General features: G+C 33.6%; 1 long non-coding RNA gene across 1 annotated transcript; it reads right to left on the reverse strand.

Moving 5' to 3' along the window:
* Positions 1-1131: 1131 nt before the first annotated feature.
* Positions 1132-18623, reverse strand: LOC128554030 (uncharacterized). The gene is made up of 3 exons (XR_008369505.1): positions 18551-18623; positions 9508-9585; positions 1132-6649 (listed from the first exon to the last, which is right to left on the reverse strand). It is a non-coding gene; the product is annotated as an uncharacterized LOC128554030 (long non-coding RNA).
* Positions 18624-21794: the final 3171 nt, after the last annotated feature.

Raw genomic sequence — 21794 nt, forward strand, 5'->3', positions numbered from 1 at the left:
GGCTTTGTAGATAAGGGCGGATCGGGCTCAGTTTAGAGCATTTATCAGCCTCGACCTGAGAACATCTATTATAATATCAAAAGACAGCAGCAAGTTATTTTCTATTTAGCCTGCAACTACCTTGAAAACTGCACGAAAACACTTGCCTGATATTTGTTTTCGTTATCACGTCAATGACCTGATAACAGAAAATTGTCTCTCCCATATTAAAGGACTAGTTTTTACATCAGTTTCCTTCCAGATTCAATTGTATTACGGAGTTAAGTTTTAATATTGCATTTTCTACATAGATCCTTTAATCTCAACTAGTAATACCCTTTACTATGCCTGTCTCCATATATTGCACAAACAGTAGTACTAAGTGACGACACTGTGTACGTTCGTCATGATATCACAATGTTTACGCTGATCAATTTTAGAAAGGTTCATTACACACCTGAGACTATGTTTATTATATATTCATGATTTAAGACATCCCTTTTTGATAAAGTAGAAGAAAAGTGTTTGTGGTAATCATTATTCTTGGAAAAGCGTAAATTTAGTGATTAAAATTTAAAGTCTCGCTGACTGAGTCTGGAACTGGACGTGGAATTTCAATACAGGGGACATTTCCTAGTAATTTCCTGAGTTAAATGTTTAAAAATGCGGAAATTAAGAATGTTTTGATTTAATCAAGAGGATACTTTTTGATTTCTACGCAGGTAAGTGTTTATTTTATTGATAGTTTTTATAAGAATAATCAGAAAGGCATCTAAAATCGACTATCTAAGTTTTATTTAATATGACTGAGTCATAGACAAAAAAAATGAATTTTTTATATCAGTGTTATCAGGCTCGGTAGATATTGGCGGAAGGGGTCCGGTGAACCTCACCCATTCCAGCCCATATTACTTTGAACTGATAACATCGATATCATGATATCAAAAACACAGTAGTCTGATATTCTTTATAGATCACATATGTGATACAACCTATTGTATACACCTTATTATGAATAGTAGAATAACTTTGTTGCACAACTGGCCCTGGTTTGCAAAATGTGCTGCTTTTTCCTACTTTTTTATTGTTGATATCATTCTTTCGTCAGCGTTTTTGTAACATTTCGTCCTCAACTAACGTTTTTCATGTATTTACATCGCATGTTTCCTAATGACTCATGTACAGAAAGCCTTCAAACCATATACAAGTGTTAAGTGCTTGGCGCAATTGAGAAATCTCACAGAGCAAACAGACAAGTCATAAATTAATTAGAAAGTCAAGTAGCCACAAAATTACATTATCGTTTGTAAATTTGATATAAAATGATATAAAATGAAACTATTTTTACATTTTCAAGCATTTTATTTCCATTAATATATGTGATACATTATCGTTTCAATAAAGATTTTTCTCATATCTATAAAAAAAATTGTAAAGTAAAATTTCATAAATGAAACATACTTCTTAATTAAACAAAATAACAATATCACAATATAACTCAGTTTTGCTTACATCGTACAAAAGCTTTTTTATTTCATACTTGCAAACAACTTTTGGAATAATCTACACATCTGACTATACTTCTTTATATAAAAGAAACAACGTTAACTTATATTCTGTAAGTTATTGTTAGGTCACTATGTTCAGCGACAATAGAAATAGTGCAGATATCAAAAAAATATTCATTTTTGTCAAGTTTTTATCAATTTACTAATAGTCGTTTGATGTGCTTGTGAATCTGCTGATAAACCACACTAACAATTCTAAAGAACATTTGTCTTTTGTTCACCAACCAATCACTGTCTATTCCAGTGTTTTATATAAAGCGTGAATTTTTAGCTGTTATTATAATTAGTAATAACAATAATGATATTTTTATCGAAGGACATTGATTTCGCTACACTTATTGCGTTTTTTTAAATTTACAATTGAAACTCATTATCTCGAAATGGCTTATCTCAAAATTCGGGCTATCTCGAAAACATTTTCAAGTTTCACCTCAAAAATATATGCAATAACATTTTGAGTAAAATTTCGGTTATCTAGAAGTAAACGCTCGATCCTTTGAAATTCGTGATACCGAGTTTCGACTGCCCACTGCTCTGATAACAATAATAGAATTACAAACTCAGCAAGAAGTATTCTACCATAACACTGCTGTTCTCGTCACTTTTCTGGGGTGTTTAAATAGGAGAGAAAACGTGTGTTAACAGAGAGAATCTCGCGCTCACGTGGCGATAAAACACCTTTTTATGTATGAGCACTCCCTGGCAAAGCGTAAACGTATTACGGTCACAAAACGGATCGTTCAAAAGCAAATAACGTCAACATGAATAAAACAAACAACATAGACATTCACACGTATTTCATGGAAATTTGAATCAGTGACGTTCATGGACAATATATTAATTTATTTGTTTTACGCGTGTAATGCTATGATAGCATCAGCGCATGTTCAGTTCGTGTTATAACGTCTTCAAAGTCCCTCGGGAAACATTGATACCTTCGCCCTACCGGGCTTGAGCACAAGCCAATCCCTCCGGATTCTACAGATGTAATTACACTCGAAAACAACACGCGGTATCTTAACAAACATTACCAGGACACACTTATACGTTTGCAACTACACGGATATAGGTTTATATTACATTGCTTTCAAATAAGTCTAACGTTGTAAAAAAGTAAAAATTGACGGAAACACTTCGTTGAATTGAGACCATAGAACAAAACATTTTTATTCGGATCCGGCCGTTTCCTTCAGATATCATGTATCACTTTTGTCAATGCATAAACGCATTTTAAGTAAGGTACAAATAAAAAAAAAAAAGCATGTTCATTGATAAAGGTGATCTTATTATGTTGTTAAGATATGTTTTGGGAGATTTGATTCTATGTCCTTATGAGAGTTAACATCTGTTTATAGATAAAAAACATTGAATACAAATAATAACGAAAACTTACGATAAAAATGATACTATTTAAACGTTTCTTTTTAAGAGTTAGGTCCATGCTACGGAGAAAAAGTTTGAACATCACCAAATCATAGAAAGAAAGAATTGTTTTACATGAAAATAAAACATGGGGGTGGCGGGGGGGGGGGGGGGCAGCTCTTAGAATATTTAAGTATCACATTCTACGTTACTAAATATATTGGAAAGATAAGTTGTTTTGTAAAGATGTTGTTCGTTTACAAAAGGAAAATTGTATTTTTTTTGTGATCTACTTCTAAACCTTAGATAAATATTTATTTGCTAAACTAGCAAAACGTACTAGTATGCCTTTCATGTACATAAAGTGAAAACTCGATATGTCGAATTCATTCATCCCTAAATACGGCTATTTCGAATACATTTTCAAGTCCAATCCTACATGCACAAAATATCACAGGTTACATAAGTATATTGTTCGCTTCCTCTTGAATTCGACAGTTTAAACTGTACATGTATATACCATTCATTTCAACTTTTATGTTATTTATATGCTGAATTATTCCGTTCTATTGTGTATACACTTTAAGTTCACAGTTTTTAGGTCGGCAACGATGCATACCTGGCGTATATAAGCAACAATATTGTGTTTCGATTAAGATGTCATTTGAATTGATATAAAGACGCAAAGTTTCAGACAGCGCGCTACTCTTCGTAGTTGTCTTTACAAGAGGTCCTGTGTAAAACATTTAAAAAATATCTAAATTTAAGATATTCCTTCAGAATACAACACAGTTCATGAATACTTATAGGCAAGTTATATTACAAGAAATAATCTGAGAACATTAGGATAATTCCAACATAACGATTTATCGATGATTTATAATTTTAACATACTTCGCATTACAGGAAAAAAAGTCCTCAAAGAAATCCTAGCCATGCTGTGAAAATTAGGCGAAATCTAAGGGCAGCTTCCTTTAGATTTTAACTAAAGTACTGCACATTTATCTAAAATCAAATGAGTTTCAAGAAATATTAGTTTTGATTTCTTTATTTCTATGCATATATAATATAATAAAACAGTCCAAGCATTTTACAAGTAACTGTTATATGTGTTTATGAATTTAGAGCTAATATTGATGTTAACAATCTATCTGCAGTAACATATACATTTTTACTTTTTCGAATGCCTTTGTATGTATTTTATTGTAAATGACTTTAAAATACACATATTTAGAATTCAATTCCTTCTTATATCTGCATTGTCAACGAGTTTGTTTTAGAGATACATGTATGTATAAGTTTTGTTAGAAAATCTATGTTCTGAACTTTGATAGCTGTGTTCTGAATTTCAACACCCGGCGCTTTTGACAACGATGGCAAAATACTAAATATAGCCTACCAGTACCTGCTGGAAATCTTAAAACATATTTTTTTCTGATATTGAAAACAAACATTTATGCTATAGCATACCAGAAGTTCAACAAGCAAATTCATTGATGCAAGAATCAAAGACGCCGCCAAGTGTTATGTCTGAAGTACATTTACTGCAATATGAGAAATAACCTAATCATTACTGTATTAGTCTGACTGGTTACAAATTATCAACATTAGCACATAATACAATATATGTTATAAACTGTTAAAAACAGTATAAAATAAGCATGTTAAAGAAGTATTACCATGCAAGACCAATCCTCTATCTGAAATGACATTGTTAGGAAATGATGAAATGCTGATAGTTTATTATTTCAGAGTTGTGATTCACATAAACCATTTTTTATTATTACAATAATGTAATGAGTATTTTCTATTCACTGATAAATTTCCATGTACCTTAGTCACATACAAAATAGATTTCAAGATTCAGTTTATACACAACATTTTACTGTTTCCGTTGCAAAAGCAACCAAACTTTTTGTCGAAGAAAACAATAATATTACATGCATACTCTTTATATTGCTTCTTCAAAGTTAAGGTAACCATAAAAATTATTTAAAAATACAACTGTTAAAGGAATCTGCAAATATGTGCGCATTCTCAAATTACATCACTGTACCTATAAACAAAGAAAATAAGACAAAAAAGGTTTAAAATAAGTTAACTGTGGTATAAATTCCATTTATCAGGTAAGTAGATCATACTAAGGTCAGAAATAGAAAACTTGGCTTAGAGTTACCTCTCTTATCAATAAATCGGATACACATTTTGAAGAATTTTTAAGTAAAAAATATTTTCTGCTCTACAAATAAGGAGAGGAATGACAAATAATATTGTTTTATATCACATTATAATTTGCATTACATGTATTTTTTATGTTTTCTTTTTGACATTTTTTGTTTATTCACTTACATTTATTGTGCAATATCGTGGGGCCTTTAACACACTATTCTCTGTGTTCTTTTTATCGTTTCGAAACTATTCATAACTATCTTTACATGGTCCAAAATAAGTGTATCCCATACACTCGACGCCGCTAGGACAGCATATGGCAAACAGTAACGGCCACTGTACGCATTAGACGTAACTTCCAAATGTGACATAATATTTTGAGGACCTTTTTCTGTGTTACATTCCTTACAAACTACTTATTCCGCACCCAAAAAAAGAGATTATGTGTGAGTTTAATCCTAAAGCTTAAATGACCGACGTATTACATATATATTTTATTACATACAGTGTCTGTATATGTTCTTTGAAAAGTGAATGTCATTAAACAATGTTGTCGCTAGCAAAAATCTATTTTACAATGTATCTTTGCGTTCTGACCAAAAGCTTTTTTTTTGTTTTGTTTTTGGTAATTTTTCAGTAACTCAGAATACATAACGAAAGCAAAAATCGTTTCACAATATACAGTTATACCCTTATATTTTATATTACAAGATGGCCTGCATTTCTCCTAGGACCACATACTTTGTTGTTCGCTGAATGCCATAAATGTATGTGTCTTCTAGTCTTAATGCTTTTCTCCAATTTGTAGTTTTCCAGATACGTTGGCAAAGCTGGGATGAAATTTTAATATTTGTATTACTTTAGTAGAAGCAACAGGTATCCGGAAGCTTTTGTTACAATATTAGCAAACTACTAGATACTCTATTGTAACGGGGTGTTGGCATTTATTCAATAAGTTTTGCGTAACTGTTTAGAGTATATTTTGAAAAAAGTGCCTTCCTGTGACATTATGCATGCGTCCTGAGAGTCTCTTGTTTCAGTTTACAGTTTTAGAAAAATTAACCAGTCGCGGTTAATCGTTTATTTTACTTTCCCACCAGTTTTACCATGACAGCCTTCTTTAATATTGACGAGTATCATATAAAAAAGAGAGGAAAAAGCAGGTGTCCGGATAGTGCCATGATACCGCCATAGTCTTGTTAGGTACCAAATTTCGCAAGGCGGATAAAATACAGTCTAATGAAACCGCAGCCAGATCTCATGTATGATGTAGACGAGCTACCAAAATTCCTTCTAGAAATGCAAGTACCGTCTAACCAGTTATGAACTAGGTGCAGTAACATAATTAAATGCAACATTTGCACAGGTTATATGTAGTTTCATTCAGCCAATTTATCACTTCTCTCACACTTTTATATCCTCTAATACTTTTCTCTAACGTTGCCATATATCCTGCTAGTACGTCCATACTAGCTTAGTATGTCTTTAATTATTTAACTTCTTTGAATTGAAATTTCGTTGATTACCACCACCATGTCTGCGTTTTAAAGATGATTACGATATGGTACAACCTGAAGTTTAAAAGCGAAAATGTTGTTAAGAATATTTGAAAACAAAGATACTTTGAATGGCTCTTCAGGAGCAGCCTCTAATGGAGATTACCCTTTCGATAATTGTAGCCATTTTTCTCTAGACAGTCGACTCCGTAAAAGCAAATATAATGGCGCGTCCCATTTCTGTCATATTTCCTTTAAAGAATATATTATATTAATCTTTATCAACATTGTACGTCTCAATTATGTAAAATATCACAGGTATAAAAATACATTTCAATACATGTATTAAATTAGTACATGACCGTTCAAATTTGAACTATAAGAGACTATCACAAAATATTACAATATCAATTTACACATAACACATAGTTAAGTTAATAAATACAACTTGTAAAGAAACGGTAAGCTGGCATTAATCTTAGCTTTTAAATGGTCTAAAAACTGCCATAAAGAAACAAACAATGATCTTAAACTTGAAATGTCTTTAAAAAAGACAAACGGCGTAGAGGTAATAATTTGGCGCGTGCAAAATTCAGACTTAAACATGATGTACAGACAGAAAAGATTTGGATATGCATATACCCAGTTTCGTGAGATAATAACAGAATTGTTAAATGTTCTGCTTTATTTTCAAGAAGAACATGATTTTGCCGTATGTGCGAAACCGCGTACAGTCCGAAACCGGGTACACTGACTCTACAGTTACAACTAGCCACCACTCATTCATCTCTAAGCGAGATACGCAACGGGGAAAGAAGTTTACTTTCAATTTCTCTTGCGGTGATAAAATACTAAAAACTTTAAAATTAGCATAAATCATTTCACTTTTGGGTAACAAAACTACTAAATATATTCCATTTAATATGTGCCTTCTGATATTCAATGTCATTTAAGACTATCTTCTCAGCGCACACCTGTTCCGTGTCCGGATTACATTTTCTCTTTAAATGTAGACATTATGCTTTACAAAGAATACAACTTTTTAACGCCACACGTATCTTTCATCCACTGAATACGCGTACTCTTTTGTTTGGAGATGAAAATTATACTGAAGAAGAAAATTCACTAATATTTTTAGAAGTACAAAAATATATCAAACATACAAATCGTTTTCATTAAGAAATCTAATTGCTGCCGTATTACTTTAGTATATAAACTTAACGCAGTTGTACCCCACACATCAAGTTACGACCCTTGGAACACTCTGGACTCTCTCTCTTCTTATATTACCATCTATCTAGCTTTCTTTTAATTTTTACAGTTAAATCATTCTACTTCTTCTCCAACATTGTTGTTATTCATTTCGCTTAACTTTGTTCTCTTCCAATTACATTTTGTCATTTTTATAAGAATACAATGCAATCTATAATATAAAATTTTCCTTTAAATATACCTTTGGGGACGGACCGAATTACTAATGTTATATGAACTTGTGGTCCAACCCTTTTACCTTTCTTAGAATGTTTTTATATTTTCTGTATATGTACATTGTATACGTTGTCAGAAAAAGGAAGGAATAAAATATGTTTAAATCAAATCAAATCAAATCAAATCCGGATTACTATAGAATCGAGGTCAAATCCATGTTATACAGCTAACGCCGAAAAACTGAAAAGCAAAACACCACTAACCTGTATCTGGTAAAAGATGGTTTCAAAAATGTTTAAACTTTACGCATGTTTAAAAATGAAATGCATATTAACAATGACAGACGATCGAATACTGTTTTCGACATTTCTGTCTAAATGTATATAAATGGCCAGCAGATACACAAGATTACACAGGATTTCAGACATTTCATTCTTATAATTAATACAAGGGTTATAAATCGGAAACCATGAGTATAAACATTAATTAAGAAACAATGGGCAGTCGATTATGTTTAAGAGAGGTCAGATAAGTTCAATTTCAACTGGAAAAAAATCGACATGTTTTTATTCATCTGCAAATTTTATAGCTTCAGGTCGCACTCTTTGTGAATAAAAGTACATGTTACATTTTTACATTACCATGTTCTTATCATGCTCAAATGGTTCTTTCACTTGTACAACAATTAATCCTAAAATGATCACCAAATGAATTAAGCAGTCTAGAATAGTTAATATCATAGACTAACACGTTTTGAACATAGCTAGTACTATGAATTTGTCACACTTTTGAAATGCCAAAAAAAATGTTACAACGTTGTTATTAATTTCCTGAAAACAATATCATTTTGATAGTGTTAAATTTGATTTCTACGTAATATTTCAAGTAATGACTTTTCAAATGGTCGAAATAATGCCGCATCTTTCGTACTTCATCAGTGCGTCTACTTGTTTTACAGCTTACAATTTCTCTCCTTTTATATATAGCGATTTTCCCAGTTTATTCCTTGTTTGAAAACAAGACTGAATGACATTATACTTTTAGAGAAAAACAATGATCTAAGCTGATTTTTGTCTACAAATGCGACATGGTAGGGTAATCTTAAAACAGTTGTACATTTACTTATGTTTCGTCTTAGTTGAAACTTTGTCTGGACGTAATGATTTTTCTTCTTCCTTTTTGCGTCCGGAGTCTTCAATAAAGAACATGGCAACTGAATTTTAACAAGACTTCACAAACGTATTATGGCACAACAATCGATATAATATTATCACAGCAAAATTGCTCGAAACACATGTACAAGAACATTTAGAAAAATATTAAAGCTTCATACCATACTATTTTTTCTTTTCACAAGGCAAATTACTTTCGACGGTATTTCAGAAAAGCGCAGTTATATGTTTTTGTGTTTATGCGGCGTTTTAATTGAAAACAGTAAAACAGCATTTGGTCCATACAACACTCACCGTGGTAGGGCAATCATAAACAGTTGTAAATTTACTTACGTTCAGTCTTAGTTGGAACTTTATGTGAGCTTAATGAATCTTCTGCTTCTTTTGTGCATGTATAGTCCTCTCTGTCGTCTTCAATAAAGAACATTGTATGCGTGTTTTAACAAGACTCGTCACTATATTATGGCTGATACCAAATGCTATATAATTATTTCAGCATTATTATTGCTGTGAAATGACACAAAGTTGCTTTCACATGGACAAGAACAATCAGAAGTATAGAATGTTTTCAAATTATTTCACATGGCAAATTACTATCCATAGTATTTCGAAAAAAGTAGGATTAAATTTTTTTTTCTGTTCATGTGTCGTTTGTATTGAAAACATAAAAATCAACTTTGTTCCCAGTTAGTCTGTTCCATTTTGTCAACAAAATACGTCATGGTAGGGAAACCGTAATCAGTTGTACATTTACTTGCGTTTCGTCTTAGTTGAAACTTTGTCTGAGGGCAATATTGATTCTTCTATTTTTTCCCGTCGAGTGTCTTCAATAAAAAACAGGACATGCGAGTTTTAACAGGACTTAACAAACCTTTAATGGCTGATAACCATTGCACCAAGATTATTACGGCAAAATTGGTTAAAATGACACGAATCAACAGTCACATGGATAAACTGTAGGCATGTTTAAAAATGAAATGCAGGATAAGAATGGCAGATGCCTGAATAATGTTTTCGAAATTCCTGTCTAAATGCATATAAATGGCCAGCGGATACATAAGGTTATACAGGTATTCAGACATTCCAGTCTTATAACTAATGAATATAAACATTAATTAAAAAATAATAGGCAGTCAAGATTATGTTCATATGTTCATAAGAGATCAGATAACTTCAATTTCAACTGAAAAAAAATCGACATCTTTTTATTGGAATTTTGTCTGACTAATGATTTTTCTTCTTCTTTTTCCAGCCGAGAGTCCTCAATAAAAAACCTGGCATGTGAGTGTTAACATTCAGAAAAATATGAAAGCTTCAGTTCATACTATTTATTTCTTTTCACAAGGCAAAAATTACTTTCCATGGTATTTAAAAAAAGCACAATCATATGGGTTTTTTCTGTTTATGTGACATTTCTTTGAAAACAGTAAAACAGCATTTGGTCCAAGGTAAAATTTGTCTACAAAATAAGCCGTAGTAGGGAAATCATCACCAGTTGTAAATTTACTTATGTTTCGTGTTAGTTTGAAATGTGTCTGAGCGAATTAATTCTTCTTCGTCTTTTGTGAGCATATTTTCCAGTCATGAGTCTTCAATAAAGAATATGGCATGCAAGTTTTAACAAGACTTCACAACCATATTTCGGCTGATAACAATCGCTATAAAATTATTACAGCAATGTTCTAATTGCTTAGAAATGTCACAAACCTACTATCACATGAACAAGAACATTCAGAAAAACAGAATGTCTTCATATTATTCTTATTGATCACAAGGCAAAGTTCTTCCCACAGTAGTTAAAAAAAGCACGATTATGTGTTTTTTATTTTTGTTAATTGAAAACAAAATACTTTGTGGTAGGGCAATCATAATCATAATCAGTTGTAAATTTACTTACATTGCATCTCAGTTAAAAAAATATCTGGGCGTAATAATGGCGTTTCTCTTTCTTCCAGCCATGAGTCTATTTCGAAAAAAGCACAATTTTATGCTTTCTTTTGTTTATGTGTCGTTTTCATTATAAACAGTATAGACAACATTTGGTTCAAGCAAAATTGTGTCTACAAAATACGCCGTAGTAGGGCAATCATGATCTGTTGTAAGTTTACTTAAGCTTCGTCTAAGCTTCGGAACTTTGTCTGAGCGAATTGATTCTTCTTCTTCTTTTCGGAACATATTTTCTAGTCCGTAGTCTCCAATAAAGAATATGGCATGCAGGTTTTAACAAAAGATAATAGGTAAAGGTAGATTGCTCGGAAGCACAGAAGACCTAAAACACAGTCTCAGAGCCACGCATTTGCAAAGTAGGCCCACAACTAAAAGAAGCTGTAATGGAAAAATATTACAGACGGGTTGCTTCAAATATCTAACAAGTACATATTAATTTATGTGAAATATAGATAGAGGGGGAGGAATTTGAAGGAGAAAGAAGAACAAGGATGAATATATCAAGGGAATGCTACGTACCTTAATAACAGTCACACTACAACGTAAACCACAAAAGCGCAGACACTCATGTACCAAAATCAAACACACAACCACACACAACTAAATAACATTGAAAACAATACGGCACCGTCTTAGACACACAATCACACAAACGCACCCATATAAGCAGGAAAAAACAATTGTGTACCGCCTTAGGATTCCGTCAGCCTGAATAAAGGGGAGCCACGAAAACTAACTCAAAGTAAAGGGGTGGGGGTTGGGAGATGCAAAAAGTAGCGCAATTGCAAGGGTAAAGGAGGGGGGGGGTGCAATAGGGGGAGTAAGGAGGAGGAAAACACGCATACAACAAGAAGAAAACATACGCAACACACAATACGAGGCAGGCAGAAAACCAGTTAAAAATAGGGGCACCGCCTTGGAACGGTCAGTAGCCTATATAAAGGAAACAGGGGGTTTAAACGCGTTTGGGCATGCCAACCTCGCACTTACCCTACTTTCAAAAAGTTAGACAAAACAATATAAACTAGAAAATGGTTTTGTAAAAAAGCGCATGTCTCCCCCAATGCAAAGTCCTATAGGCAAGAAGTCAATAGGGGTCAGGAGCGAAAGTCAAAGAGATACTGATGGTTGGCTGCAATAGGGATCATCTACTTGGCATGTCCAGTCATCCCGCTAAATTTCAACACTCGTGGCCTAGTGGTTCTCAAGTCACTGTTCAGGCTCCTGTGACCTTGTCCTTTGATCAAGTGACCTCAAAATAAATAGGGGTCATCTACTCTGCATGTCCAATCATCCTATTAAGTTTCAACATTGTAGGTCAAGTGGTTCTCAAGTTATTTCCAAAAAATGATTTTACATGAACAGGCCACTGTGACCTTGACCTTTAATATACTGACCCCAAAATCAATAGGGGTCATCTACTCTGCATGTTCAATCATCCTATGAAGTTTTAACATTCTGGGTCAAGTGGTTCTCAAGTTATTGATCGGAACTGGTTATCAATGTTCAGGCCCCTGTGACCTTGACCTTTAACGGAGTGACCTCAAAAACAACAAGGGTCATTTACTCTGCATGAACAATCATCCTATGAAGTTTCAACATTCTGGGTCGAGAGGTTCTCAAGTTATTGATTGGAAATGGTTTTCCATGTTCAGGTCCCTGTGGCCTTGACCTTTAACAGAGTGACCCTAAAATAGTCAGGATTCATCTACTCTGCATGACCAATCATCCTACGAAGTTTCATCATTCTGGGTCAAGTGGTTCTTAAGTTACCGACCGGAAATGGTTTTCAATGTTCGGGCCCCTGTGACCTTGACCTTTCAAAGAGTGACCCCAAAATCGTTAGGGATCATCTATTCTTTATGACCAATCATCCTATTAAGTTTCAACATTCTGGGTCAGGTGGTTCTCAAGTTACTGACCGGAAATGGTTTTCAATGTTCAGGCCCCTGTGACCTTGACCTTTGACGGAGTGACCCCAAAATCAACAAGGATCATTTATTATTCATGACCAATCATCCAATGAAGTTTCAACATTCTGGGTCAAGTGGTTCTCTAGTTATTGATCGGAAATTGTTTTCAATGTTCAGGCCCCTGTGACCTTGACCTTTGACGGAGTGACCCCAAAATCAATAGGGCTCGTCTACTCTTCAGGACCAATCATCCTGTGAAGTTTCAACATTCTGGGTCAAGTGGTTCTCTAGTTATTGATCGGAAATGGTTTTCAATGTTCAGGCCCCTGTGACCTGGACCTTTGATGGAGTGACCTCAAAAACAACAGGGGTCGTCTACTCCAGCAGCCCTACAACCCTATGAAGTTTAAAGGTTCTAGGTCAAATGGTTCTCCAGTTATTGCTCGGAAATGAAGTGTGACGTACGGACGGACGGACGGAAGGACGGAAGTTCTAACGAAACGGTATTTTTGTGACACCCCTATTGTTCTCTCTATTGTTCTAACAGTCACATAAAAAGAAAAGGGTCACATAAACAGAACGAAATGAATGACATCAAAGAGAAAGTACCGTTATGCAGTCACTTAACCATCGCGGGCACGGACGGACGGACGGACGGACAGGGCAAAAACAATATGTCTCCTGGGGGAGACATAATAAAATCTCTGCTGAGAAAGGCTCTAACATTAGCGCAAAAATAACAAATTATTAACGTAAAACAAAAAATTACGGTAACTCTAAGGTATAAGTACACCAATGTACTCAGCAACTTGTCTGTAGTCAGAGCACCAAGAGCCTATCTTTTAAGGGCACTACTAAGAAAATCAAGTCCCTTCGTCTATTGTAGGTAGGATTTAGGAGAAAAGCATTATGGAGTCTTACACTTTATTAGTCATCGCACCATCAAATAGAAAAGCGTATTAACTGTAGAGGGGTCAATCACTAAACATGCACTGTGCTTCACGATTTTCACATCGTATCCTCTTTTGATACACTTTTTAACCCATTTTACAAATATTTAATTAAAACAAGGACTATGTTTAATTTTCCAAATTTTATAAACAACATCTCCATAATATTCCGGATGTGTAAGTCCAAGTTTTAAAAGTGTTTTTAGGTTCGTATTGTATTTTTCTACCAGTTCCGACGATCTGTAGTAAAATTTACTGAAAGCTTTCCGTAGCTTATGATAACGGTAACCCTGCTGTAACAATTTCTTGGTGATATGAAGATTTCTGTCATTAAAACATCTATCTTTGAGCAAGCTCTTGCAAAACGAATAAGTTGTGAAATATAGACTCCGTATGATGTTGCTCGAGGGACATCTCCATGGGGAAGGTGGGGAAGTTAACAATTTCAAAATCAAAATCGTCCCTTTTATCATATATTTTCGTATCTAGATTATTATTCACAATTATTAAATTTAAATCAAAAACTTGTTAAGCTGTAACTCTTTTGGGTAAATATGTTTCACCATTACTGAAAAATATTGGTTGTCCATATTTAAAATATCATCAAGATACCTAGAGGTTCTTTTAAAAGCTTCAATAATTTCACATTGTGTCTCAGAGGATAAACTAAGCATGAAATCTCATTCAGAACAGTATAAGAATAAATCAGCAATGAGTGGGGCGCCGTTGGTTTCCATCGGGATACCAATTACTTGTCTGTAAGTTATATCCATAGGCTGTATCTCTTAAATGCACTGTTAGAAAAGAATGCTTATTTCATTGCAAGCCAGATAATTAACGTTTTCTCTTGCAAATATTTTCTCAATTAAAGCTACTAGTTTGTCTTTAATAAGATTATGTGGTAAATTAGTAAAAAGAGTAGAAAAGTCATAAGTACTTATATTCGAACATTTGAAGTGTTTGCATTTTAGCTTTTTTATGAAATCTCCAGAGTTCTTGCTGGACCAAAACAGATTAACACTCGAGTTCTCATATACCTTGGAGCAATTGTTCTGTACATGATCTTTTATTGCAGTAAGACAAGAAGTCAAAAGTAGAGTTTTTTGTAGTGCATAAGGTTGAATTTGCGATGAATCGAGCTTTATATGGAGTTTTGTGAAGTTTAGGGATCCAGTAAAGAGTAGGGAGCTTCATCTGACTGTCGTCAAGTGCGACATTAAAAGTCATACATTGATTAGCATGACATTTTGCAAAAGTTTTCTCATCTTGTTGTGATAACTGATAAGTTTTAGTATGTTTCAGTTCGTTTTGCAATATTTCTGTGTAGTAAATGCGTCATATAATGATAATATTATTAGAAGCTTTGTCTGCAGGAGTAAAAACAAAATTCATGTGTACATTGTACCTTGGATAAAGCGTTCCTTAAACTGCAAAGTGAATGCTTGGGTTTAGGAGGTAATAAGGAAGGATTTGATTAATAAATTTCAACTCGAGGTTTTATGATTTTATATATATTCTTTTTCTATTCATTGAGAGCGTTCTGATCTGCATTTTCTTTCCGACACCATTTTTAATATAGTCATCAATAGACTGAGCTATTTCAGAGAGACATTTTTCAAAGTTAATAGACAAGGGTTTTCTATACTTTGGACCTTTGGAGAAAATATTTCTGATTCTTTTATCATTAAAATTTTTAAAATTACCCGTTATGATATAACCGGCTGGTTGGTAACAGTATTTAGATTCTTTACAGTTACAACTCTCTGGAACATTAAGCTCTATGTATAAATCCGAGACAATTTGATCGTAATTAACTATAACGTTTCTAACCGGTTTATTAAATTTGTAACAGATAATAGGTGTTTCTGTATCTTTGAAATATTTAGGAATAGAGTTAACTAGAGATTGGTCTCTTAAAATACTGGGTAAATCAATAAACTCGATTCCTTTATTTATGAAAGATAATTTTAGAATGTTTCGTTTATGATCGGATTCAGAGTCAATATGAGGTCTAAGAAAATGCTGCGTATAGATTTGAATCAACGAAGCAGTGTCGTAAAATGGATGTGAACGCATATAAATATTATCAGCTTCTTGATCAATTCGCCTCAACGAAGAAACAGATAAAGAGGTTTAACATGATAACATAGCATGTCTACCAGAGCGTTTTAGTATCATATGGCAATCAGCAACAGTCATTCTTTTGCGAAGTTTACGTTTGATATTCCCATTTCTATAATTATTGTCTATCTTTATATATTAATTCAATGTCTTAAAATATTTATTGTAAAACAGAAATATGTTTTCAATGTTTTCATTTTTTTCTATGTATTGAAAAAATAACTGTAAAACTAAAAAATGTCTGCAATGCGACAAGATATTTATTCGATATTTTCAATTTATTTATTCGATCCTACAAAATATTTTTTGCAAAATAAAAAATATTTATTTTTTATCACAAAATATTTATTCTAAAATTTAATACTTTTATTCAATCCTACAAAATGTTTGTTCGATGCAAAGATAATAATTTTGTGTGAAACGCAAATATGTACTGTATCTGCTTAAAATATTTGTTCGAAAGAATGCTGGGTAAATTGCTATATTGCGGCCAATCTGAATGTATGTATGTGGCCATGAGACGATGTGCTAAAACCAGGGTGGTAGGTCAGAGGTAAAGGTCACAGCAAGGTCAAATCCACCCATCATATTTAATGTCAAGATGTTATACATCCCCCGACCCACAGAAACATCTTTTTTCATTTACATCTCCACCCCAATTTTCATTGTACCACCACCCCCCTCTGCCCACCCCCCGCCCCACAAATTATTTTTCTCTCGTTTATTTTTTTTTCATTTATCTTCTTTCCCTTAAGTATTCTGTCACACCCAAACCATTCCCACTTCCGGACCCTGCATTTTTTATCATTTAGTTTTTTGCTCTTTAGTAAACTGTCTCCTGTCACCAGCACCGCACACACACACCCTTCTCCCCTCCTCTCCCAATCCCTCACATGACCCACCAAAAATCTTAAAATATGCTTCTTCTTTAAATGTTGCTTGCCTCCTCCTCTAAAAAAACATTTCGGGCGTAAATTGCCTAGCTAGGCGAAGCTCTTGTTTCGTATAATTCTGTCCTCGGTGATATGATCTATACCCTCTAACGTTTTATACTAATGAAGTCAGTGATCAGCATAAAATACATGTACTAAGTAACTGTAATAAAATGCGCACAGTTGGCCGCAAAGTGGCCGCATGGCCGCAGAATAGGGATGTCCACAATATAACAATTTACCTTGAATTCTTTCGAACAAATATTTTAAGTGGATAAAATGAATATTTACATTTTACACAAAATTATAATCATTGTATCGAACAAATTTTTTGTAGGATTGAACAAATAATTTGAAAACATTGAATAAATATTTTGTCACATTGCAGATTATTCGTTAGTTTTACAATAAATATTTCAAAAGATGGAATAAATATATGAAACATTGATAAAAAAAATTTGTTTTACAATAAATATTCTAAAACATTGAATGAACATATAAAGATAGACAATAATTAAAGAAGATATAATATTGCAACACATTACACGCCATAGTTTTGCCTTGAAGCCAGAAGTCATGTTAACCTCATACTTTAATTGTTCAACAGCTTGAACAGAAACATCTTTAACCGAATGTCCAGTTTTACGAAAATGATTGTATAAGTAGTTTTGAAATTTATTATTATTACGAAATTTGTAACAGTGTTCCCGAATTCTTCTTTTAAGAGGTCGTTTCGTTTGCCCAACATACTGTATACCACAATTATGGGCATTTCTTGCACGAACATAAATAACATCAGAGGAATTTCAAGAAATGTCTGAATGAATATTTATACTGAAATTTCTGTTATTAACAGTAGAACGCATTGTAGAGTTCCAGTTAAGATGAGGACAGCACATGCACCTATTAGAATGGCACTTAGTCCACTATAATAGTCCTTATATAAAATTCTAATGATGGAATCTGTTTCAACCAGAATAATTATGAAATTAGTCCAACGGGAAACACTATAAACCCGTAGACGGTTCAGAAAAGTACAACCAAAATCTCAACTCATACAAATAGAAGATGAAATACAAGGCAGGAATCTCTGAATAAAGAAATCCAATACCCGGCCAATGCATAATCTTCAACATGGCTAGGACAAAATTGGTAGGTAAGAGAAGCAAAACGCCTAAATATAAATACCTTCGATTTCCAGTAAGCGTGGAAAGTCAAAAAACAGGATCAAAATGTTGAAAAGGCGTTAAACCATAAGTCATCAGCCGTGCATATAAATGCTAAATGATTCCAAGGAATCAGTAAATCTATAACAACACTGAGACTTCACAAACCATATTGCGGCTCATAACAATCGCATTTTGTATTTCGAAGAAGCACAATTGTATGCTTTCTTTTCTGTTTATGTGTCATTTTCATTATAAACAGTAAAGACAATGTTTGGTCCAAGCAAAATTGTGTCTACAAAATACGTCGAAGTAGGGCAACCATGATCTGTTGTAAGTTTACTTACGTTTCGTCTTAGCTGGAACTTTGTCTGAGCGAATTAATTCTTCTTCTTTTTTGAGCATATTTTCCACCCATGGGTCTTAAATAAAGAATATGGCATGCAAGTTTTAACAAGACTTCACAACCATATTACGGCTGATAACAATCGCTATAAAATTATCACAGCAATGTTCTAATTGCTTAGAAATGTCACAAACCTACTACATGAACAAGAACATTCAGAAAAAAAGAATGTCTTCATATTATTCTTATTTATCACAAGGCAAAGTACTTCCCACAGTATTTAAAAAAAGCACGATTATGTGTTTTTTTATTTTTGTTAATTGAAAACAAAATACTTCGTGGTAGGGCAATCATAATCAGTTGTAAATTTACTTACATTGCATCTTAGTTGAAAAAATGTCTGGGCGTAATGATTGCTTTTCTTTCTTATCCAGCAATGATTCTACAATAAAGAACATTGCATGCTAGGTTTCACAAGATTTAACAGACCTTTAATGGCTGACAACAATTGCTCATAGATTATTGCGGCAAAATTGCTTGAAATGACACAAATTAACAGTCATATGATCAAGAAAATTCATAAAAACAGAATGTCTTCATATTATTCTTGCTTTTCAGAAGACGAATTACTTTCCATGGTATTTCGAAGAAGCACAATTTTATGCTTTCTTTTCTGTTGATGTGTCATTTTCATTTTACAGTAAAGACAGCATTTGGTCCAAGCAAAATTGTGTCTACAAAATACGTCGAAGTAGGGCAACCATGATCTGTTGTAAGTTTACTTACGTTTCGTCTTAGCTGGAACTGTGTCTGAGCGAATTAATTCTTCTTCTTTTTTGAGCATATTTTCCACCCATTGGCCTTCAATAAAGAATATGGCATGCAAGTTTTAACAAGACTTCACAGCCATATTACGGCTGATAACAATCGCTATAAAATTATCACAGCAATGTTCTAATTGCTTAGAAATGTCACAAACCTACTATTACATGAACAAGAACATTCAGAAAATCAGAATGTCTTCATATTATTCTTATTTATCACAAGGCAAAGTTCTTCCCACAGTAGTTAAAAAAAGCACGATTATGTGTTTTTTTATTTTTGTTAATTGAAAACAAGATACTTTGTGGTAGGGCAATCATAATCAGTTGTAAATTTACTTACATAGCATCTCAGTTGAAAAAATATCTGGGCGTAATAATGGCGTTTCCCTTTTTTCCAGCCATGAGTCAACAATAAAGAACATGGCATGCTAGTTTTAACAAGACTTAACAAACCTTTAATGGCTGAAACAATTGCTAATAGATTATTACGGCAAAATTGCTTGAAATTAACAGTCATATGATCACGAAAATTTAGAAAAATAGAATGTCTTCATGTTATTCTTGCTTTTTACAAGGTGAATTACTTTCGACGGTATTTCGAAAAAAGCACAATTTTATGCTTTCTTTTGTTTATGTGTCGTTTTCATTATAAACAGTATAGACAACATTTGGTTCAAGCAAAATTGTGTCTACAAAATACGCCGTAGTAGGGCAATCATGATCTGTTGTAAGTTTACTTAAGCTTCGTCTAAGCTTCGGAACTTTGTCTGAGCGAATTGATTCTTCTTCTTCTTTTCGGAACATATTTTCTAGTCCGTAGTCTCCAATAAAGAATATGGCATGCAGGTTTTAACAAAAGATAATAGGTAAAGGTAGATTGCTCGGAAGCACAGAAGACCTAAAACACAGTCTCAGAGCCACGCATTTGCAAAGTAGGCCCACAACTAAAAGAAGCTGTAATGGAAAAATATTACAGACGGATTGCTTCAAACATCTAACAAGTACATATTAATTGATGTGAAATATAGATAGATGGGGGGGGGATTTGAAGGGGAAAGAAGAACAAGGATGAATAAACCAAGAGAATGCTACGTGCCTTAATAACAGTCACACTACAACGTAAACCACAAAAGCGCAGACACTCATGTACCAAAATCAAACACACAACCACACACAACTAAATAACATTGAAAACAATACGGCACCGTCTTAGACACACAATCACACAAACGCACCCATATAAGCAGGAAAAAACAATTATGTACCGCCTTAGGATTCCGTCAGCCTGAATAAAGGGGAGCCACGAAAACTAACTCAAAGTAAAGGGGGGAGATGCAAAAAGTAGCGCAAATGCAAGGGTAAAGGAGGGAGGGTGGGGGGGGGCAATAGGGGGAGTAAGGAGGAGGAAAACACGCATACAACAAGAAGAAAACATACGCAACTGACAATACAAGACAGGCAGAAAACCAGTTGAAAATAGGGGTACCGCCTTGGAACGGTCAGTAACCTGTAAAAAGGAAACAGGGGGTTTAAACGCGTTTAGGGTATGCCAACCTCGCACTTACCCTACTTCCAAAAAGTTAGACGAAACAATGTAAATAAAATCCCCGCTGAGAAAGGCTCTAACATTAGCGCAAAAATAACAAATTAATAAAGTAAAACATAACATTAAGGTAAATCTAAGGTATAAGTACAACAATGTACTCAACAACTTGTCTGAAGTCAGAGCACCAAGAGCCTAACTTTTAAGGGCACGACTAAGAAAACTGCAAGACAAAAATCAAGTCCCTCCGTCTATTGTATGTAAGATTTAGGAAAAAAGAATCATGGAGTCTTACACTTTATTAGTCATCGCACCATCAAATAGAAAAGCGTAGCGATTAACTGTAGAGGGGTCAATCACTAAACATGCACTGTGCTTCACGATTTTCGCATCGTATCCTCTTTTGATAAACTTTTTAACCCATTTTACAAATATTTGATTAAAATAAGGACTATGTTTAATTTTCCAAATTTTATAAACAACATCTCCATAATATTCCGGATTTGTAAGTCCAAGTTTTATATGTGTTTTTAGGTTCGTATTGTATTTTTCTAACAGTTCCGACGATCTGTAGTAAAATTTACTGAAAGCTTTCCGTAGCTTATGAGAACGGTAACTCTGTTGTAACAATTTCTTGGTGATATGAAGATTTCTGTCATTAAAATCATCTGTCTTTGAGCAAGCTCTTGCAAAACGAATAAGTTGTGAAATATAGACTCCGTATGATGTTGCTCGAGGGGCATCTCCATGGGGAAGGTGGGGGAAGTTAACAATTTCAAAATCAAAATCTTCCCTTTCATCATATATTTTCGTTTCTAGATTATTATTCGCAATTATTAAATTTATATCAAAAATGACTCTGCTAAATCTGAAGAATT

The sequence above is a fragment of the Mercenaria mercenaria genome, unplaced genomic scaffold, assembly GCF_021730395.1.
Source record: "Mercenaria mercenaria strain notata unplaced genomic scaffold, MADL_Memer_1 contig_4660, whole genome shotgun sequence".
Classification (NCBI taxonomy): Eukaryota; Metazoa; Mollusca; class Bivalvia; order Venerida; family Veneridae; genus Mercenaria; species Mercenaria mercenaria.